At 36.7% G+C, this 21,318-nt stretch overlaps 1 protein-coding gene and 1 non-coding gene across 2 annotated transcripts in view; one reads left to right on the forward strand and one right to left on the reverse strand.

Annotated features, from left to right (window-relative positions):
- The window catches only part of SCN9A (sodium voltage-gated channel alpha subunit 9), a 177,528-nt gene extending 156,613 nt beyond the window's left edge, over positions 1-20,915 (reverse strand). The window contains exon 1 of the mRNA XM_055108703.2: positions 19,844-20,915. The gene's annotated coding sequence lies outside the window, so the exon portion shown is untranslated. The remainder of the gene's footprint in view (positions 1-19,843) is intronic.
- LOC112439215 (small nucleolar RNA U13) lies at positions 2,644-2,747 on the forward strand. Its single transcript, XR_003027509.1, has one exon. It is a non-coding gene; the product is annotated as a small nucleolar RNA U13 (small nucleolar RNA).
- Positions 20,916-21,318: the final 403 nt, after the last annotated feature.

The raw sequence follows: 21,318 nt of genomic DNA on the forward strand, positions 1-21,318 counted from the left end.
ATGAGGTTTTTCACACAGTCCCTGGAGTCTTGTCTGAGGTTGGGTGAGGCTGCTTCTTTACCTCAAACTGAACTATCCCGCTCAGCCTCTGCCTCTTCTCTTTTCTCAGTGTTTGGGTCTTCCACCTCCTCAGAGCTACTGTACAACATTTTTTTATTTAGATTTTTGTATAACGAAGTTTCTTTAATGCAGATGACTCTATTCTAAATAAACCTTATATTAACACTCTACATTTTTACACACATAACGGTTTGCAAAAAACATTCATTCATTCATTCAAGTTCATTCCAGACATATTTTAGAGGAACTATTATTTGATTATCATCCTAAGCATCAGAGCAGTTAGTAACTCCAAGAACAGAACATTTTTAAGTTGAAAAGTTAGGTCCAAATTGCAGGTTTATGACTCCCATTTTTTCCCCATAAATAGCATTCTTATATTTATTTTTGAAGAATAAATTTAGCCACAAAACTCAAAAGTATGTATAATGAAAAATAATTCTCTCACTCTCCAATGTTTCCCAGCCATCCAAATTGCTCCCCTGTGGACAACCACAGTACCAACCCCTTGTGTATCCATCCATGTGGTTTTATCAGCATGTATACATCTACTCATTTTTCTTTTCATGCAAATAATATCCTATATAAACATTGTTTCATACCTTCCTTCGTCACTTAAAAATCAGACTTGGAAATCTTTCTGTATCAGTATGTATAAAGCTACTTCTTTTTATAGCAGCTTCATAAAGTCCTATTGTACAGCTGTACCCAAATTATTTAGTCATTCCCACACTGTAGAACATTTAGGTTGTTTCCCAAAGCTACAATAATTATCTTCTCATGATTAGTTTTTTTTCTTTTTTTAACCTACTCTTCTGTGGGCTCTTTTCTTTTTGTAACTTTTATTTTAAGTTCAGGGGTACATGCACAGGTTTGTTACACAGGTAAACTTGCGTTACAGGGTTTTGTTCTACATCTTATTTCATCACCAAGGTCTTAAGCCAAGTACTAATTAGTTATTTTTCCTGATCCCCTCCCTCCTGCCACCCTCCACCCTCCAATGGGCCCCAGTGTGTGTTGTTCCCACCTATGTGTCCATGTGTTCTCATCATTTAGCTCTCACTTATAAATGAGGACATTCTCTTGAATAGTTTCACAGTATGGTATTTTATTTGTAAGACAAATGCTTCAGAGTGAAATTGCTGAGTCATAATTGTATGTGCGTTTTTAATTTGCCATAATAAAATATTGCCGAATTCTGTTTTGTTACCTAGTGTAATGCCTACAGGGCCATAGCTGAATTTCTACCCTACCCTAACTCTGCTTATCTTTAAGAAACAGGTAAAATGTTCCATTTGTAACCAGAGCAGCTGAGATTGCTTAGAACCAAGATAGCTGACTAAAGGACTTCAAGAAGACCTCAGGCATTATTATAATCTCATTTTCATGCTAAATGACACCCCCACCAGTGCCATGACAGTTGATAATCGCCATGACAATGATCAGAAGAAGCCATAAAAGGACAAAAAGGAAGGCGGCACTCTGGTTCTAAGAAGTTCACCACCTATTTCTGGAAAAGACATGAACATTCCTCCCCTCACTCTTAATGACCAACTTCTTCATTAGATATACTTTCTATTTCAATTTCCTCACTCCTCACTAGTCAAGAAGTTAGCTTGTGCGCCATACTTGCACTTCTCCATTCTTTGGCCATCGAATAAAGCTTGCATTGCTTGATGCTCACTTTCCCATTTCTTGTATTGGGTCTCCAATACCAAACAGGGAAAGATGCCACCTTTTGAAGCTACCAAGGAGGTTATTGGTATATTGGTAACTCCTTCATAAAGGCCTATCAATCCATGCTCTCCCCAAACAATGTGTCAGGGATTGTTTGCACATACCTTCAATAAAGTATTTCATAAATTTTTTTTTCATCTTTGTGATCCTAATAAGTGGGGAATAAAACTTTTATTTATTTATTTATTTATTTATTTATTTTGAGACGGAGTCGCTCTCTCATTGCCCAGGCTGGAGTGCCTTGGCGCGATCTCGGCTCACTGCAACATCTGCCACCTGGGTTCAAGCAGTTCTCCTGCCTCAGCCTCCTGAGTAGCTCGGATTAGAGGTGCCCACCACCACACCCGGCTAATTTTTGTACCTTTAGTAGAGACAGGTTTTCACCATGTTGGCCAGGCTGGTCTCCAACTCCTGACCTCAGGTGATCCACCCATCTCAGCTTCCCAAAGTGCTGGGATCACAAACATGAGCCACCACACCCGGCCGAAAACTTCTTAATTCTTATCATTTTAGTTTGCATTTTCTTTTGTGAGTGAGGTCAGGGATCTTTTCATATCCTCAGATGCTATTTGTGCTTTTTTTTTCTGTGCTCTGTCTGTATGTAGTCTTGTCCACTTTTTTAATAGACTATCAGTGTTTTATTAATTTAGGAACTCTTAACAAAATAATAAAATTAGCTTTTTTTCTGTGGTATATAATACAAATATTTTTGTAAGTTTGCTGTTTTTGTTTCTTTTGGTTTATGGTAGTTTATCTTTTAAAAGCATCTACATTTTAATTAAATTGAATTCACCAATCCTTTCTCCAGTGGCTCCTGTGTTTTATATTATCTTAGAAAATAATTTCTACTTCAAGTACTTCATAAGTGTGATGACTGGGTTTTCACATGCATATGTGAGATATTCCTCCCTCAAACCTTGTAATGACATTGACATATTATCCATCTCAGGTGAAAAGAAAAAAGAAAACAAAACCTTCACATGTTTTCTTCTAGCAGTTTTGTGGTTTGTATGTTATTTTAAATATTTGATTCCACTAAAATGTATCTTGGGTTAGGTGGCAAAGCAGTAATCTGAATTTATCTTTATCCACATGACTACCCAGGTGTCCCAATGATAACTATTAAATAATATTTCTTTCAACCTATTTAAGATGCTACCTTTATAATTCTCATATGTAACTATGTCTATTTCTGGATATCATATTTTCTTCCAATGAACTATCTATTTAGGCCACCATACTATTTTAATTACCCTATTTGCATAAAATAACATTATGTATTAGGGTTGGTGCTATTAGATATTACTCTTTTATGTGTGTACAATTTCCCAACTAGATTCAGATTATCTAATTCCAAATGGGAAAATTTCTATTTTTATTTTCATTGGGATTGCAATGTCTTCATAAATTAAAAGGTTAAAAGGAATTGCCAATGGTAAGCACTCTGACTCCTTTTTTAATACCTCTTCTTTAGATTATAAAAACAAAGTATGCCAAGTATAATATCACAAGAAAAACAGGCAGGCTGGCTACTCATTTTAGAGCCTCTAATGTTAAGTGTATCAATATATATGAAATCAAATACAATATATATGAAACCAAATACTTTTCATTAAATACTTGCCTGATTGCTGAAATCTTACCATTGCATCCTTCATAAGTAACATTATGTTAATCATGTAAATAAATTCTTAAAATAATTATTATTTCTTAGAAATGCTTAATTTGGTAGATGGCAAATCAGTTTAATAACTTCAACAAGAGTAGTTCAATATTTCGTGTCCTAAAATCATTCAATTTTATGGCATTTTATAGTAGTTGAACAACTGGTATGCAAAACAAATTAAGCTGTATATGCGATAATTTTACATTCAGACAACTGATAGGGACTTATTTCTAAATTCTATGATTATTAAAATATTGTGATTTGGGTATTTCATAATACCCTGTAATAATCATTTATATTATATTTATTATTTTATTATTAAGATAGAAGTTAGTCTTATGTATAGCCTTTTAAAATATAGTATTCCTCAAGTTGATAAGAAATGAAAGTTTGCCGGGCGTGGTGGCTCACGCCTATATTCCCAGCACTTTGGGAGGCCGAGGCAGGCGGATCACCTGAGGTCAGGAATTCAAGACCAGCCTGACCAACATGGAGAAACCCCGTCTCTACTAAAAATACAAAATTAGCTGGTCATGGTGGCGCATGCCTGTAATCCCAGCTACTCAGGAGGCTGAGGCAGGAGAACTGCTTGAACCCGGGAGGTGGATTGCAGTGAGCTGAGATCGGGCCATTGCACTCCAGCCTGGGCAACAAGAGCGAAACTCTGTCTCAAAAAAAAAAAAAAAAAAAAAACCAGAAATGAAAGTTTATAATCTTAAGAAGTGTATTACCCTGGGAAAACTTAAGATTAGTGTCAACATTTGCTGGCATATCTGAACATTTTAATAAAAAATTCATAAAGTCTTATCTATACAGCATGTATAAAGGAAGACAGAAAATACTTCTTAGTTCACGTTAAATCCCATCTCTCTGTTAGTTAAGACTTTATTGAGAGCACAAAATTATCACAGACTTATGGCTGCAGAACAGGTTCTATACCCTTATTTAAATAATTAGAGAGAAAACGTATTTCCAATATTATTATACATGTATCCACTTCCCTCAAAACATCAACATGATTTAGGAGAAAGTGCATAGTAATAACTTTGGCACCAGGCAGACTTAGGTTTGAATTTCCTGTTTATTCCATATAATTAGCTCTGCAGCATTATGCAAATTCCCCATAAATGAAAGAGAGAAATATATCTGTCTTATAAAGTTATCATGTAGAATAGAAATGGTTTTGGTAAAGTGCCTACCACAGAGCCTAGGCTAAATAAATAACAGCAAGATTATTATCCTTCTTCCCTATAAAGACTGAAATTTTTAAATAATAAGCCATGAGTTGGCCAATAAACACAAAACCTTACGAAAATCTTATGTGGAGTATATTTGTTACCTATGTTTTATCTTGCCAAACATGTTTATGGCTTTAATTTAAAATATAGATCTGCAGTAAAATAGTAAGACAGCATAACCCAGTTGTTAAATTCATGGCTCCAGAGTGAGAGAGACATGGGTTCACATCCCATCTCTACTGCTTACTAGCTTATGTCCTTGGGGAATTTAATTAACTTCTCTAATGCTCAGTTCTTATATAGCAAACCAGAGCTGAAAATGATAATCCTATAAGGTTATTTTAGTGGAAAAAATTAGACACTGAATTTTAATAACTTACCACATTTCCTGTTACACTTTCAGTGCACAATACATTGTAACTGTTATTATTAGTGATTTTAGCAACTTTCTTCTAAGTTGATTTTGCATACCTAAAGCTAATGTTCTTAGGAACGAGAATATATTTGCTTACTTTATAATAGAAAAGATTTTGTATTGCATATACAAAACATTTTCTTCTTAAGGAGCTTTCAACTCAGAATATTTTAAAGACTAAAATGTATGCTTATAGCAAAACCAAGACTACATTGCCTTCTACCAACAGGTGGCAATATATGCCACACACAGCCATTTTAGTCCTGCCAATACAAAGTTCATTAGTTTATTCAGTGTCTACAGGATGTGGGCCTTGCTTTCAAGGTTATATAAATTCTTAAATCCATCAGGTTTGATAAATGTGAATATACTGAACGCACCGAGGATGTTGAAAGATTTAATAACAAAAACATTGGAATATCATGGGAACCAAAGAAAAATAATAAAATGACCGAAAGTAAGAAAATAATAAATGTGGCAAGTGCATAAAAGTTTAATCATTGACAGTAATGATGACCCTCTAGGACTGAGCAGAATTATGCAAAAGTTTAAAATAATGAGCTTAGGCAATAGCCAGCAAGATACAAGGAACATTGTTTTTTTTAAAAAATGAAAATGCTCTAGCATGGGTCAGAGGATTTTTCATTAGCAGCGGATGCTCCAGGACTTAATGCTAAAGTGAGAAAAGACTAGGTATTCATTCAAGAAGGCAAAATCCAAGCACAGTAACAGCTGCTGATGAAATATTCCTGATGGGGCAGGAATTGTTAAAAGCCCTTTAATTCAATATCAAAATAAGTGAGTTAAGAAGCATGCATGCCAAAGTATTCTTTGGAACATTTGTGGACATTGTCAAAACTAGTGACATCTACTCATAAGATTTTTGATGAAGACATTGTTTGAGGATCTATATTAGCAAAGGAAGGGGGTAATCTGGTTTTAGGAGTCTAAAGGAACAGTTTATTTAGTGGAAATTTATCTGGAGATGGTAAAGTACTACGGTATAAATAACATGAGTTTACTAACAAACCTTTTGCAAACTAACATGTTCAAAGACATGACTTCCTGTGTTTCTTATTTCTCTGCTCTCTCTTGGAACTAAAGGCTGTGATTATGGCAAGGTATCTAGTAACCCTCACCATAATCTGGGAATATGATGAAACTCATGTGATATTGTTTAAAATGCATTCTCTTTCTGTTGTTGTTGTTAAAAATATATTCAAAGATAAAGGGTATGGCTATTTTTTTAAGGGTGAATTAAATGTGTGATAGTATTTCTTACTTTCTGCCATTTGGGGGCAGAATTTTCAGAACCTCACAGATATAAACAGGATTGGAGTCATGAAGAATATTCCAAATTAGATAGCGATCACAGGATCACAAATGAATAGGAAGAAAATAATTCCTATCCTTCCTCAAATTTATATTCCAGAAGGAAGTGTTTTGCCTAAACATTTGCTTTATCTCAGAATCCAAGACTCCTGATCAAATTTATATTCCAGAAGGAATTAAAATTATTAAATTATTATTTTTAAATTTATTAGGAATATAACTTTGACCAGGAGGCTTGGATTCTGAGATAAAGCAAGTGCTTAGGCAAAAACGGTTCACAAAAATTCAATGACAAAGGTGCTTAACTTTTATTTACAGACTTCTTTTTATTATTCTAATTGATGAATTGACCTGTTCATTTTTTTAAATGTCCATATGTCATATTTTCATGAAAATGCAAAATTTGCTTAGTGACCTGGAGTTTCCATAAATAGTCACCATTTTTCATTTGCTTGTAACTCCCCAGTGGGAAAAGGTATTGCCTAGGGGACTTAACCTCCACAAGGATTGTCTAAAAACAAGAAATATCTGTGGTATAAACACTAACCTTAAAACTTCAGGTTTCAGTAACAAACTCTTCTGAAAACACTTTAACAAAACTGAGTGAAAAATAAGTGACTTTACTAAAAATTAACGGAGAGAGATTTTTGAACTTGCTTTATTAAAATAAATCTAAGATTCTAAATAGTAGAAATCATTGATCTACTTGACCGTTGAGAAAACAAGATAGCTTTTCTTTCTTACTCATTAATTCAATTTGCTTACTCAAGTATTAAGCACCTTCTCTGTGCAAAGCCTTGTAAAATGGTCTGTGTGGATTACAACTACAGCGCAATGAATCCTTGTTTGATTTAATCATATCTAGGATTAGAAAATGAAGGGTCCCTAAATTCATTAACTAGCTAGGCAAGGATATTCTTTCCCACCAGGAATTCTCCTAAATTGCTAGTATATTTATACAACAACTCAAAAATTTTAATAATGGTATAAAAGAAAAAACAGAACAAAACAAAATGAAATGGGAGTTCTTGAAATGGAAGGCACATGTTCAGAGTAAGGCACATTCAGACTAAAAACCAGATCTCTGGGGACAATGGGTATGGGAAAGCTGGAAACTCTCTTAGAGTCTACGAATTATATAGGAATTTTTAAAAAATCACCAATGAATCACAGACCTAAACGTCAGAGTTAGAACTGTAAATTTCTAAGAAAATATCATAGGGAAAAATCTTCGAGACATTAGATTTGGCACATGGACATGGAACCAAAAGCATGGTCAACAAAAGAAAACAAAGAGCTGAATTGGATTTTGTCAAAATTGAAACTGTTGTGCATCAAAGAACACTACTAGAAAGTGAAAAGGCAATCCATATGATGGGAGAAAATAATTGCAAATCATATATCTGATAAGGGATTAACATTGGCAATATGTAAAAAATTCCTACTCCTCAACAAAAAATAAACAAGCAGATTAAAAATGAACAGAGGATTTGAAAAGACATTTCTCCAAAGAAAGGTCAATCAGTACATGGAAAGATGCTCAACATCACCGATCATTTGAGAAATGCAAATCAAAACCACAATAAAATATCACTTCACACTTGGTCGGATGGTTATTGTTTAAAAAAAAAAAAAAAGGAAAAGAAACATTGACAAGGGTGTGGAGAAATTGTAACCTTTGTGCATTGCTGATAGGAATATAAAATAGCGCAGCTGCTGTGGAAAACACTGTGGTGGTTCCTCAAAAAATTAAACAGAAATATCACATGATCCAGCAATTCTACTTTAGGGTATACATCCTAAACAATTAATAGAAGGGACTCATGTAGTTATCTGTACACCAATGTTCAAAGCAGCACTAATCACAGTAGCCAAAAAGTGAAAACAACCCAAATGTCTATCAACAGATGAACAGATAAACAAAATGTGTATACATGCACAACAAAATACTACACAGCCTTAAAAATGAATAAAATTCTGATATATGCTACGACCCGGATGAACCTTGAAAACATTATGCTAAGTGAAATAAGCCAGACATGAAAAGACAAATGCTATAGGGTTCCACTTACATGAGGTACCTAGAATAGTCACATTCATAAAGAAAGTAGAACAGTGGTTACTGGGTGATAGGGGAAGAGAGGAGTGTGGAGTCATTGTTTAATAGTTACCGAGTTTTTGTTTGGAATGATGAAAATGTTCTGAAGATGGATGGTGGTGATCGTGTACAACATGAATGTGCTTAATACCTCTAAATTGTACATTTGAAATGGTTAAAATGGTAAATTTTGTTATATATATTTTACCAAAATATATATTTTTAAATTCACTAGCGTGTTTTGAGATCTGTAAGGCAGAAAGAGTCAGTAAGAGAACAAAATCACAGCAGTTAGCAACCGGTCAACCCTGACAACATGCAGTGTCTCCTTGGTATCTGTTTTGCTAGGCAGTAGTCATTCATATCTATGCAGTACCACTATTTCATGAGAAATAATCATATAATAAACATAAAAATTGACCGAAATATACAAAGTATTACTATACTCCCACCATTGTTTAAGTTTCCAAAATGCAAACATTTAAAGTTACTCTCAATTGTAATCTTTGTCTTATTAGCCCTGCCCCCTGCCCCAAATAGTAAGAGGTTCCAAGAATCCAATCCATTACAGACAGGAAGAGAATATAGGACATTTAAATATAAATACATTTACATATACATAAATAGTAAATCAATACATAAATACATATACATGCATGTACATATACATTTACATCTAAATCACAAAAAAAGACAAAAACATTATTTTTGTATAGAAATTAGAAACTTCTCAAATATTTTTTTCTGGTTTTATGTTACCCATGTCCAGAAAGAGATCCAGTTAAAAAAGAGCACACTCATCCCTTTCCAAAGTTGTACCCATGCTGGTAATTTTAGCATTGGTTTATCACGCAGCCCTCGACGCAGTTTAGTAATCCCTACAAAATCAAGAAAAACCCTCATCTTCTGCTTTCAACCTTGCTCTCTGTATTTCAACCACGCTGGTTTTCTTGCTTCTCCTTAAATACATCAAATATGCCTTAGGGCTTTTGCAATTGCTGCTTTTTGTGACTAGAATGATTCTTCAGTTGTTTAGCTAGCTCCCTTACTTTTTCATTTACTTCATGTCTCTACTCAAATACCCTGTATAAAATTTTTCAGACCATTTTAAATAATACCTCCTTCTCTCAATTCTCTGTCCTGTTTTATTGTTTTTCACAGCATATCTTATGGTACAATGATGGATAGTGGCGAATATTTATGTATTCATTATCTCTTAAAATTGGCGTCACATCTCCTTGTGTTGTTCATTGCTATATCTGATGTCTACAATAAAACTTTATGAAGAAGGAAGAGAGGGAAAAAAGAAAGAGGGAAGGAAAGAAGGAATTGCTTTTAAATTCCAGGAAGAGTATAAATGCTGAGAGGAGTGAGGTTGCGAGTTCTTGGAACTGGCCTGGAGGGACTCAGCAGCCGCTTACCACTGCCCTTGGGATCTCTGCCAGGTCTTCCCTCCCTGCAAACCTCAATGGCACCAATACCAACTTGGATGCCAACTCCTGACCTACACATTTTGGAGGCCAACTACACCGGATCTAATGATTAATCCCTAGGCTAAGATAAATCAATTGGAAATTTCAGCTTTAACTTTGTTTTTTCTTATCTGCCAGTCTACCTGTTAAGCATATCTGTCACTGTCAAAAGTTTTCGTGTCCCTTTACTTATTTCACTTAGCATGTCTCTTCTAGGTCCATGCATGCTGTCACAAATAGTAAGATTTCCTTCTTTTTTTAAGGCTAGATAATATTCTATTTTATATACAGACCACATTTTCTTTACTCTTTTATCTGTTGATGATCATTTGGGTTGTTTTCATATTTTTGCTATTGTGAATAATGCTGCAGTAAACACAGAAGTGCATATATCTCTTTGAGATCCTGATTTCAATTGCTGGATCATATGGTAGTTCTATTTTTAATTTTTTGAGGAACTTCCATATTATTTTCCATAGCAGCTACACTATTATACATTCCCACCAACAGTGGACAATGCTTTCATTTTCTTCACATTCTCAACAACACCTTTCACTTTTTTATAACAGCCATCTTAACAGGTGTGAGATGATTATCTCATTGCAGTGCTGATAAAACCTTAACCACTTAGTCTAGAGGATAAGCTACCAATCCACAAATCACTAAAATAGATTGAGATGTATCATAGAACTCAAGGGCCAAATTTCCCATGGTTTTTATATCCCAAAGTACAGTATCTAAGTGGATAATAGATATTTTAAAAAATTGCGTGCAAAAATTATTATAAACATAATGTAAAATAAATTAGTTTTCCAAAAATGTTTTAAAACCCTTAAAAGTCAACTTCTTGCATTACTGATGTTAGACAATTTAACTGACATAGATAATTGAGTCTTCGTGACAATAAGTACTGTGATTTAGGTTTCATTTGTGTGTATCAATTTGTGATGCTCTAAATATTTGTACTCCTCCAATATAGAATATCTAAATTTTTATTTTCCAAGATATATAAATACTTCCAATGAACACCGTCATCTTATCCTGCACAAGATCACTTTGCTTTTCATACTTCTCCATCTGCTACCTCCAGGATCTCAATGTGTGTAGCTTCATTCCCTGTTTCTTCTCCATTTCAGAATAAACTTCATCCTAGACATTTTTTTTATTTTTTTTCTTGAGACTGAGTCTTGCTCTGTTGCCCAGGCAGGAGTGCAGTGGCTCGATCTCAGCTCACTGCAACCTCCATCTCCCAGGTTCAGGCAATTCTCCTGCCTCAGCCTCCCGAGAAGCTGGGACTACAGGTGCTGGCCACCATGCCTGGATAGTTTTTGTATTTTTTTTAGTAGAGATGGGGTTTCACTATGTTGACCAGGCTGGTCTAGAACTCCTGACCTCAAGTGATCCACCTGCCTCAGCCTTCCAAAGTGCTGGATTACAGGCGTAAGCCACCGCGCCTGGCCCACCCTAGACATTTTATACATATTTCCCTTTTAATTACACCATTCCTCTTTTTTCAAATCTTTTCTACCTTGGGGAAGGCCTTTTTCCCATTTCAGTTTTTTATATGTTAAAACAAAATATGCGAATCATAGCAAAGTCAAGTCACAGTAGTGCAATAATACTCCTAGACCAGGAAAGTGAAGTCATTCAACCTATAAAACAACTTCAAAAACACTTTAAATGCATAGGTACTCTTTTCATGATGTCTTCAAACTTCCACCAAAATCTCTATTTTGACTTAACACAATATACCCCTCAGGAATTGGTATCCAAGAAGAAAATTGAAACAGTCTTCCATCTTTCTTTTTTTGTTGTTTTCTATTATCTGTAATTACATGATTTAGTATGTTTGATTGCAAATGTAATTTTATTTTAGCTCCATTAAGGGTTAAACATATTTGATAGAATGCTTGGTAGTGTAACCACCAGGTATATCTGTGTGGGGTATGTGCAAACGTATTCTTGGAATATATAAGATTTCTTTCCTATAAAAGAAATGTGTATGTTATTCAAGTTTAGTAACCATTGTGAGTCTTTGGAAAGGTTAGGTAATTTCTGAGCCTTAGTGTTCTCACCTCAAATGGTGGTCATGAGGATTTAAACGGAGCATATGAAAATCCCTTAACAAACTGCTCAGTTAGCATTAAGGAGACGTCCATCCATAAGACTGTTACATTAATATTATCAGTAATGTTAGCAAGATGTAAACTTTTCCTTATGTATTTTTCCTTATAACAGCATAATTGCTGGCCTTGCACAGTGGCTCACACCTGTAATCCCAACACTTTAGAAGGCCGAGGTGGGCAGATCACCTGAGGTCAGGAATTCGAGACTAGTCTGGCCAACATGGTGAAACCCCATCTCTACTAAAACTGCAAAATTAGCCGGGCATGGTGGTACATGCCTGTAATCCCAGCTACTTGGGAGGCTGAGGCAGGAGAATCACTTGAATCTGGGAGGCAGAGGTTGCAGTGAGCCACCATCGTACCACTGCACTCCAGCCTGGGCAACAGAGTGAAACCGGCACACCTTTACCTATGTAAAAAACCTGCACATCCTGCAAATGTACCTTGAAACTTAATTAAAAAAAAAAAAAAAAAAGAGGCTGGGCATAGTGGCTCATGCCTATAATCCCAGCACTTTGGGGGGCCTAGGCGGGCAGATCACCTGAACTCAGGAGTTCAAGACCAGCCTGGCCAACCTGGTGCAATCCTATCTCTACTAAAAATACAAAATTAGCCAGGCGTGGTGGCTCATGCCTGTAATCCCGGCTACTTGGGAGGCTGAGGCAGGAGAATTGTTTGAATCTGGGAGGCGGAGGTTGCAGTGAGCCAAGATCGTACCATTGCACTCCAGCCTGGGCAACAAGAGTGAAACTCGGTCTCAAAAAAAAAAGTGCATTTTGATTATAATATTCTAAGTTATTAAATGTCTAGATACCATTATTGAACATCTACTCATATCTACTTATCATGTATAAGACACTAAAGTGGCTGTTTTGGAAAAAACAAATTATGATGTATATACATATATATCTCCTAATATATAATATACTCTCTATATAATATATAATATAGTCCTTAGAAGTAAATACTACTAATTTACAGGAAAGCAATATTTAAGAAATTAATATTTGACTAAGACCACATACTGAGTAAAGGAAATATTTGGGAAAAATAAACTTCCTTTCACTATACTAATTTGAACTCAAATTTATTTATCTGTACTTTTAACACTTTATAAAAATATTTTACAGTCTGAAATATAGTAGAGATGTAATATAAATTTTGAAAGGCACTTCTCTGCCTAGCTGTTCTACAAGTGTTCATTCCTAAAAGTCTGTCAGCTGATCTCATGGGATTATAAGAACCTTATTCCCAGTTGATCCCTGAGTAGGCCACTTCTGTTTTTCCTACCTGAATTACCATGAGCCAAGTTTGTACATGGGGTAACAAGAATACATATTTTCTTAAGAGGGAAACAAATTCATCACTTCAACTTTATAATATTTTGTTCCATGAAAAGATCATTTACAAAGATTGGTCCCATAATATTTACCTAGAAGGAATCACTCAGATAAAGGCATCACTTACCAATAAAGCATTTAATTCATCCTATTCAAAATGTCCTTAATAAATTGTCTTTACTCTGAGCCCTAAAAGATACCCTGTTTATTGGACTTGAAAGAATAGTCATTTAGTAGAGTTTAAATCAATATATGAAATATAAATTTTAATTTTTTTGTAGAAACATTTTCCTTTTATTGCCCAGGCTGATCTAGAACTCCTGGCTCAAGCAATCCTCCAGCCTCGGCCTCCCAAAGTGATGGGATTGCAGGGGTGACCAGCTGTGCCTGACATAATATTTTACTATCATGAAACATTTTTCTCATTTTTCCCTGTTTTACTCATCTGCATGGATTTGAATATCTACATTTACTTCTTTTCTCAAATTCTAAAGTATAGACTCTCAAGAAGATGACATATTTTTAAAATAATTACATTGGATTTAAAAACATATAGTGTAGGAGCAACTAGTAAAAGTTGACAGATACCACATCCAGTGAAATTACCCCCAGTTAAAATAATAATAATAATAATAATAATAATAATAATCAGATAATGGGCTGAGCACGGTGGCTCATGCCTGGAATCCCAGCACTTTGGGAGGCCGAGGCGGGCGGATCACGAGGTCAGGAGATTGAGACCATCCTGGCTAACATGGTGAAACTCCGTCTCTACTAAAAATACAAAAACATTAGCCGGGCATGGTGGTGGGCGCCTGTAGTCCCAGCTACTCGGAGGCTGAGGCAGGAGAATGGTGTGAACCCAGGATGCAGAGCTTGCAGTGAGCCAAGATCGCGCCACTGCACTCCAGCCTGGGTGACAGAGCGAGACTCCGTCTCAAAAAAATAAAAAATAAAAAAACAAAAGAATCTTTAAAAATCAGATAATACAGGGAGTCTAGGTGTGCATATAGCACATAAAATTTTTATTAAAAATCTTATGGGAATGTTTTTAATACTTATATTTTAATGCATGCTTCTAATCTTATTTATCTTTCTTTAGAGGCCCAATTTTCCAATTATTTGCACTAATAGTTTGACCTAAAAGTGAAGTAAAATTTGCCTTACTGGCATACATATCAAACATTTGGAAGATGAGATATAGGAGAGAAGAAGGAAAAAAAAAAGAAAAAGGGCATTCATTGCAGGGCAGGCTGCTAACTTAATTGTAAATGTACACACTCTTTCTAAATTTCCAAGTGAACAATCCTAGGTGCAATTAGAGCTTTATTGTATTTTGATAAATGATTCAGAAAGCTTTGTAAAAAATCCAAGGAGACATTTTAAAGAAATTTATGATCAGTAATAGCAGTCTCCAACACTTGACATAACAAAAGGAAATCATAAAATGAATAGCAAGGAAATTACAGTTAAAGTAACGTTAGGTTTCAACAGTAATATATGGCATTTTTGGCTCCATGTTATATCACTTTAAAAAATCTAAAGATAGTTCATCTCCTGTGTTAAAGAAACAATAAACTATCGCAAGAACAAAAAACCAAACACCGCATATTCTCACTCATAGGTGGGAATTGAACAATGAGATCACATGGACACAGGAAGGGGAATATCACACTCTGGGGACTGTGGTGGGGAGGGGGGAGGGATAGCATTGGGAGATATACCTAATGCTAGATGACGAGTTAGTGGGTGCAGCGCACCAGCATGGCACATGTATACATATGTAACTAACCTGCACAATGTGCACATGTACCCTAAAACTTAAAGTATAATAAAAAAAAAGAAACAATAACGACACGTTTTTTGCTTACAGTAAGTTGTTATTTTAAAAAGAGATGTGGAAAGAACGGTTTTCTCTATAGAACTAAAAAGATATAGAATAATTCAGTTCTACATATGTCAATTCAAATTTGTCTGTGGCAGATTATGCTTACTGGCACTGTTCAAGGCATTCCCCTCTTCCCTCCCCACTTTATCATGGCCTGGCATTTTTCCTCACCACCCAGAAGGGTTTCATTCCTCCAAACTTCATTCCACCTTTAGCTGCCAAGAGCTGATGGCTTTCTCTTTTGCCTAAAGCCATTTCCTTCCAGCAATGCAGAGAGGAAAGGGTAAGTGATACCTTCAATGAAGAAATTTCATTTTTTAGAATGGCAGGACACCAAAATTGTTATCTCATATTCCACAAAAGTATTCTACCCACATTCTCTGGATGCTCTCATAAATCCTCATATAAAATATTTTATACAATTTTATAATATCTATTTTAATATGACCTTGCCTCTTAAGTGGTAATCTAACTCTACACAGTTCTAAAGGAAGATGTCATAATACTTCTGTAAAGAATAAATTAGCTAATTTGTGATGTGTAATATGAAGGACCATCTTCAATTAGTACACAGATGCCCTCCAATACAACATCCACAATATGCCCTCTTCAGAGCAAATTTTTAAAAATCCCTGCTAACAATTAATGAAATAATTTAGTCCTTCAAGATGTAATGTGGTAACCAAATTATTTACCAAAAATCTGTGGCTGGCCATTTGCTACATAAAAAAATCATTAATCAGTTTGTCACCTAACTGAAAGCTAAATTTTCAACCAAATGTTAATAGCAAAACTAGTTGTTTGTTTAATATCTTTAAGCATAGTCTGGAAAAATAAAGGGGGGAGGCAAATCACCATACAAAGTGTGTGTGTGTGTGTGTGTGAGTGTGAGTGTGTGTGTGGTAAAATTCTAGTATGAAAATGACACAATCATTTATGAGCATGAAGTTTGCAGTCCTTACTTCCACTCTAATAACAGTGATGGGTCTTCATGGATAAGCCCACATTGCCTCTCTGAACCTTCCTTAGAGAATGCTTCAAATATTTGGATAATGTGCCCTTTGTACCTGGGGCAAACATCAATTTAGACCGTGTGGAAACCTAACATGGCCTCCGCCTCATCTGACTACATTTCTATCAACTGAGCTCACATAAGCATCTATGTTTATTTTAAAAGAATATTTTAAATTCATAGTCAGTGACTATTGACTGGCCCTCAAATTTCTGTTAGATGATACAGATTTAAACCTAACAAGGTTATCATTTTAGATTTGGAGTCACTTATAACCATATTAGTTTATGCAATCCAGTTTTTTTCTTAAAATATATTTTAATACATTTGTGGTCACTGCCTTTCTAAGAATGCATTACAAATTACTTACCTTTAAGTACATTATCACCTACACTGATAAAAGAGAGAATACATCTCAGGATATTTTAATTTTACCTCCTGAAAATCATACCATGATATTGTAAAAATACTAAATGCTTGACAAATAAAAAATAGAATCACAAAATTCATGTTTCCAGGGTTAATATGCTTTATTCTGGAAGAATCCATATTTTTGTATTTTATTATTTATATAAATATCTACGAACCCCCTACTACTTGATGCCAGGCACTATTCTGGAAGCTAAGTCAACAATGAAGACATAGTCTGGGTTCCCTTGGAGTATTTGGTATGCAAATTCACAAAATACCTGCATGCTGTAACAAGCAGTATGAAAGAAACAAGGTTCCAACATCAAGACCAACACTGGACAACCTACTTTTGACAAGATGATCAAAAATGATCTTTCCAAAACAAAAAACCTCGAGTTGAGATTTAAAGTTTAAGAAGGAGTAAGCACGCATAGAGTTCAGGCATTGGGAACAGCATTTGAAAAGGCCTTAAAGAGTGCTATTGTTTCATGTGTTTTAGCCACGACCTGGGTAGGAGCACCTTAATGAGAAGAGAATAGGTTCTGGTGAGGTTGGAGAGAAGGGACAGAACAGAGAGTAAACCATATGCTGAGGAAAGGCATTTACTGTTGTTGCTAATTGGTCTCTGTGTTGCCGTGTTTATTTCTTCTTCTCCTCTTCTTCTTCCTCTTTTTTTTTTTTAAATGCAGTTGTGAGCCAATGTTTGTTAGGGGAGACAGGATGGTATTGCTTTGTATAGAGAATGAATTGCAGGGGAGAAAATTACAGAAGTGGAGAGATTGATATGGAGGCTGTGGCAGGATTCCAAGTAAATTATGATGATGACCTGAACTAATTTGGTGGCCGTGTAGATACAGAAAAGAGGGTGAATGAGAGGCATCTGAGACGTATGATGAAATAGAAATAAGTTTAGGAGATAAGATTGATAGATCTACTTACAGGCTGGAAAGGGCTGAAATGGAGTAATAAGGAAGAGAGCAATCAAAGGTGATTTCAATACTTGGATGGTGAAGGCATTTATTCAGATAATGAAGATGGGAGGAAAGAATCTGAGACAGAGTTTTAGGGAATGTCATAAATTATTATCATTATGACATCTAGAATGTTCCATTTACATCAATAAACTTTAAGCTCTTTTACAAGATCATGACTTGTCTTAGAAAAGTACCATATAAATCCTTCTAGCACTTCACACTCTTTTGCATAACTAATAGGAATAGAAATTGGATAAAAAATAGATTTTATTATTCACGTAAAATGAAAAATTCTACTTTTTTCCTTGCCACAGAGAAAGTGGGTTGATTATATTAAATAAACAGAACCCTACTGATTGCTCTTCTGAATTTATTTATTTGTTTATCTATTTTGCTTCTGAAACTCAGCACAGCAACAGGTAGTAAAAACATAGAAGCATTACCACAGAAGGGCTCCCATGATTATATGCAGGCCCTAGGGGAAAGGAGGCCCAAGATGCTTCTGGCAGAGAGCCAGACCTGACTCATCTTTCTTCTGTAGAAGCATCAGGTACTCTGTGAGCCCAGCCCTGCACCATAGAAATCAAGGCATATCATATATCCAGTCACTGTAAAAACACATCACTGAGTCCCACAACTGCACAGTGGCTTACTTAAGGAAACCTCTTTTTAAACCTCTACAAAATTTTAAAAAACTTGTCTTAAGCCAAACTATCAGTTGCCTAAATAGAGGGCACATTCTTCTTTACATCAAATACCATATTCTGTCTAGAGTTTAGTTGTTGATAAGCTAGTCTAACAATCACGAAAATTTGCAACACAGGGATCAGATAAGACTAGCTTTCAAACTAATCAATAATTTTTTAAAAATCTCACCATAATTATAAGAAAAAATTATAAACTTTTTTAAATAGTGGAAAAAATCTGAAGAATTTGCAATAAAATGAATAGTTTAATAATTGGATTTGGTTTGCAGTTTATATAAAATAGGTTTATATTGATGTTAAAGCAAAAATTACAAAATATATTTAAATAACAAGGAAAGAAAGAGAAAGAAAATCTTTATCTTGTCTACAGGGAAGAAGAAATAGAAAAGAATAATAAATATGTTTCTGAAAAGAACTGAACTTCCCAACACTGACTTCCTATTCAGTAACTGACAAGCTATCACTTCCTTGAAAGCTTACTTTGATTTGGCTTTTATCTTACTGACACTAGCTTCTTAAAAACTCCCCTAAGTTTCTCATGTAAATTGCTCTCAACATCAGAGTAGATATAATCTATGAACGCTCCAACTTAAAAAAAAACTAAAATAATGAGTGAAATGTTTACTATAATCACAAAAACTGGCATTAATGTTTCTAGTTTCTTGTTCTGATTTTTGTCTTGAATATAAGGCACGAAAATATCCATTTTTTCCTAAAAGTAAATGAGTTTCCCAAGTTGAATTAGATAAAAAGTTAAAAGGATTCTGCATCTTTTCTGAATTTCACTATAAAGTGCTTATTCGAAAAAAATAAATAAATAATCTGCGCTGAGAAATAGGGGCAGAGCTGTCCTGTCAATTATTTGTGTTTGTGTGCTCTTAAGGGGTGCGGGGTTCTTTTCTGTCCCCACAGGTTGTATCTGCTAAGCTGGTTCTGCACGCTCAGCTTTGCAGACGGGAAATACAGCACATGCTTTTTGCTCGTAAAAAACGTGAGCTGCCCCTTGAATTGAAGTCCGTCTAACAACTCTGCTAGCGTAAACAGAAATAAAAGACAGTAAACCACCAGGCATTGCTACCCTTCCTTTCCACAGTTTCAGAACCTGGCAGCAAACCCACAGAGTCAAAACCGCACAGGAGCTGCCCAGCTATCGAAATAACTACGCTTCCAGCCCTTCTTCCTCCCATTGCTGGAACCACCCGGTCAAGCTTCTCCCCTCTCTTCTTTCCAGGTGGCGTAATACAGGGTTCCAGAACCGAGATGTGAAAATAGACACAGGTGGGTGTGGCGGTTGAGGCGAGAACGGGCGAAACACCGAGGGCTTCTCCTCCCCTCCCCACAGAAGCAGCAAAAGAAAAGGCACTTACTTGCAACCTAGCCTGCCGATCATCCCCACCCAGTGCACCTGCAGAATCTGGCTCCAGGAGAGGGCGCGGGCCTCTCTTTCCCCGGCGCTCTCTCAGGGCTGCTTCTTTTTCTTTGGGCTCCTGTTGCTTAGGGGACGCCTGCCGCTAGCAGCCACTGGCACCCAGGCTAGCCCAGCCTCAGCCGAGCTGGCGGAATTGGAAAGCCGACAGCCGCCGCTGGAGCGCTGGCGACCGCCTGCAAGCAGACTGCGCCCCTCCTGCCAGGGCGCGCCCGTGGAGGTAGCAGCCCCGCCTCCCCGAGGGCAGCTGCGCCGCTTTGCCTCCTCCACTCCTCCCAGCGCGCCCGGGTCCCCACCCCTTGCTTCCTCCCTCCCTCCCTCCCTCTCTCCACTCCTGCGGCGGCGCAGGGAGGGGACCCAGCTAGGGGCGCGGTGGTGGCGACGCTGTAGCCTCTGCACCATGCGCTAATAGAAGGCGGAGGAGGGGGTTGCACGACCTGCCATCCACGGCCACCCATTGGGTGGGGCGTGTGTGTGTTTGAGAGTGTGTGTGTGTGTGTGTGTGTGTGTCCAGCAGCCAGAAGAGCCCTTCCCTTATCTCACCCCCGCCCCCATCATCCCTTTCCTCCTTTCCTGCTCAGCAGAATCGGCTAACGTTTCCGAGAAGTCACTTTGTGTGGCTTGGTGGGGAGCTGGAGAAAAACTCCGGAGCAGAGGAGGTGGGGACCAATGGCAAAGCCCTGAGTCTGGGGCAGTGGCTGGGGAGCCAGACAACACCGCCAGGCCAGCGCCTCCCCGACCTTGGGCTCTGAAGAGTCTAGGCTGGGAATTGGTTTCTTCCGTAGGGCTTTGCTCACAACCGCGAGTGGGGCGGTGACGCTCAAGACCGGTATCTAGGCTATGTTTTCTGTTTTCTTTATATATATGTATATATAAAATCAATTGAATTGCAGCGTCTTCCAGGCAAGCAAATAATACATTTTCTTTCGAAGATGCAGTGAAGACTCAGAGGAGGTCCTAGGTGGGGAAAGAAACGTGGGGAAAAGGCTGCTTTTCCAGACCTGGGACCCGATTATCTGAATATGCCATCAGTCATATGGGTTCTGAATATCAGGCTGGTAGGAGCGACTGTGAAAATAAATTTTTTAAAAATTCATTTTGTGTGGAGTGTGTGCGTGCGCTTTCCTACAGCAGCCTGGGAGGAAGAACAATGGAAACAGGGTTGAATTATCTTTCTCAAAGAGAAACAGGAAATTTCCACCAAGGGAAGAAATCAAAGGACGGCCATAGGGCAGGGTGCCTCTCAAAAGGGCAGACCACTTTACAGGATAAACACTAGTGATGGGCACTTTTATTATTTGCTTCCACACCTTCTATCATGGAAATGATGCTTAGAGATAACCGGAAGGAAATCAAATCCCAGGGTCTACTTTTCCCTGCTGCTTTCTTTGCTTCTGAGATTTGTCCTGGGGCTTT

This window comes from Pan paniscus, chromosome 13, assembly GCF_029289425.2.
Source record: "Pan paniscus chromosome 13, NHGRI_mPanPan1-v2.0_pri, whole genome shotgun sequence".
Classification (NCBI taxonomy): domain Eukaryota; kingdom Metazoa; phylum Chordata; class Mammalia; order Primates; family Hominidae; genus Pan; species Pan paniscus.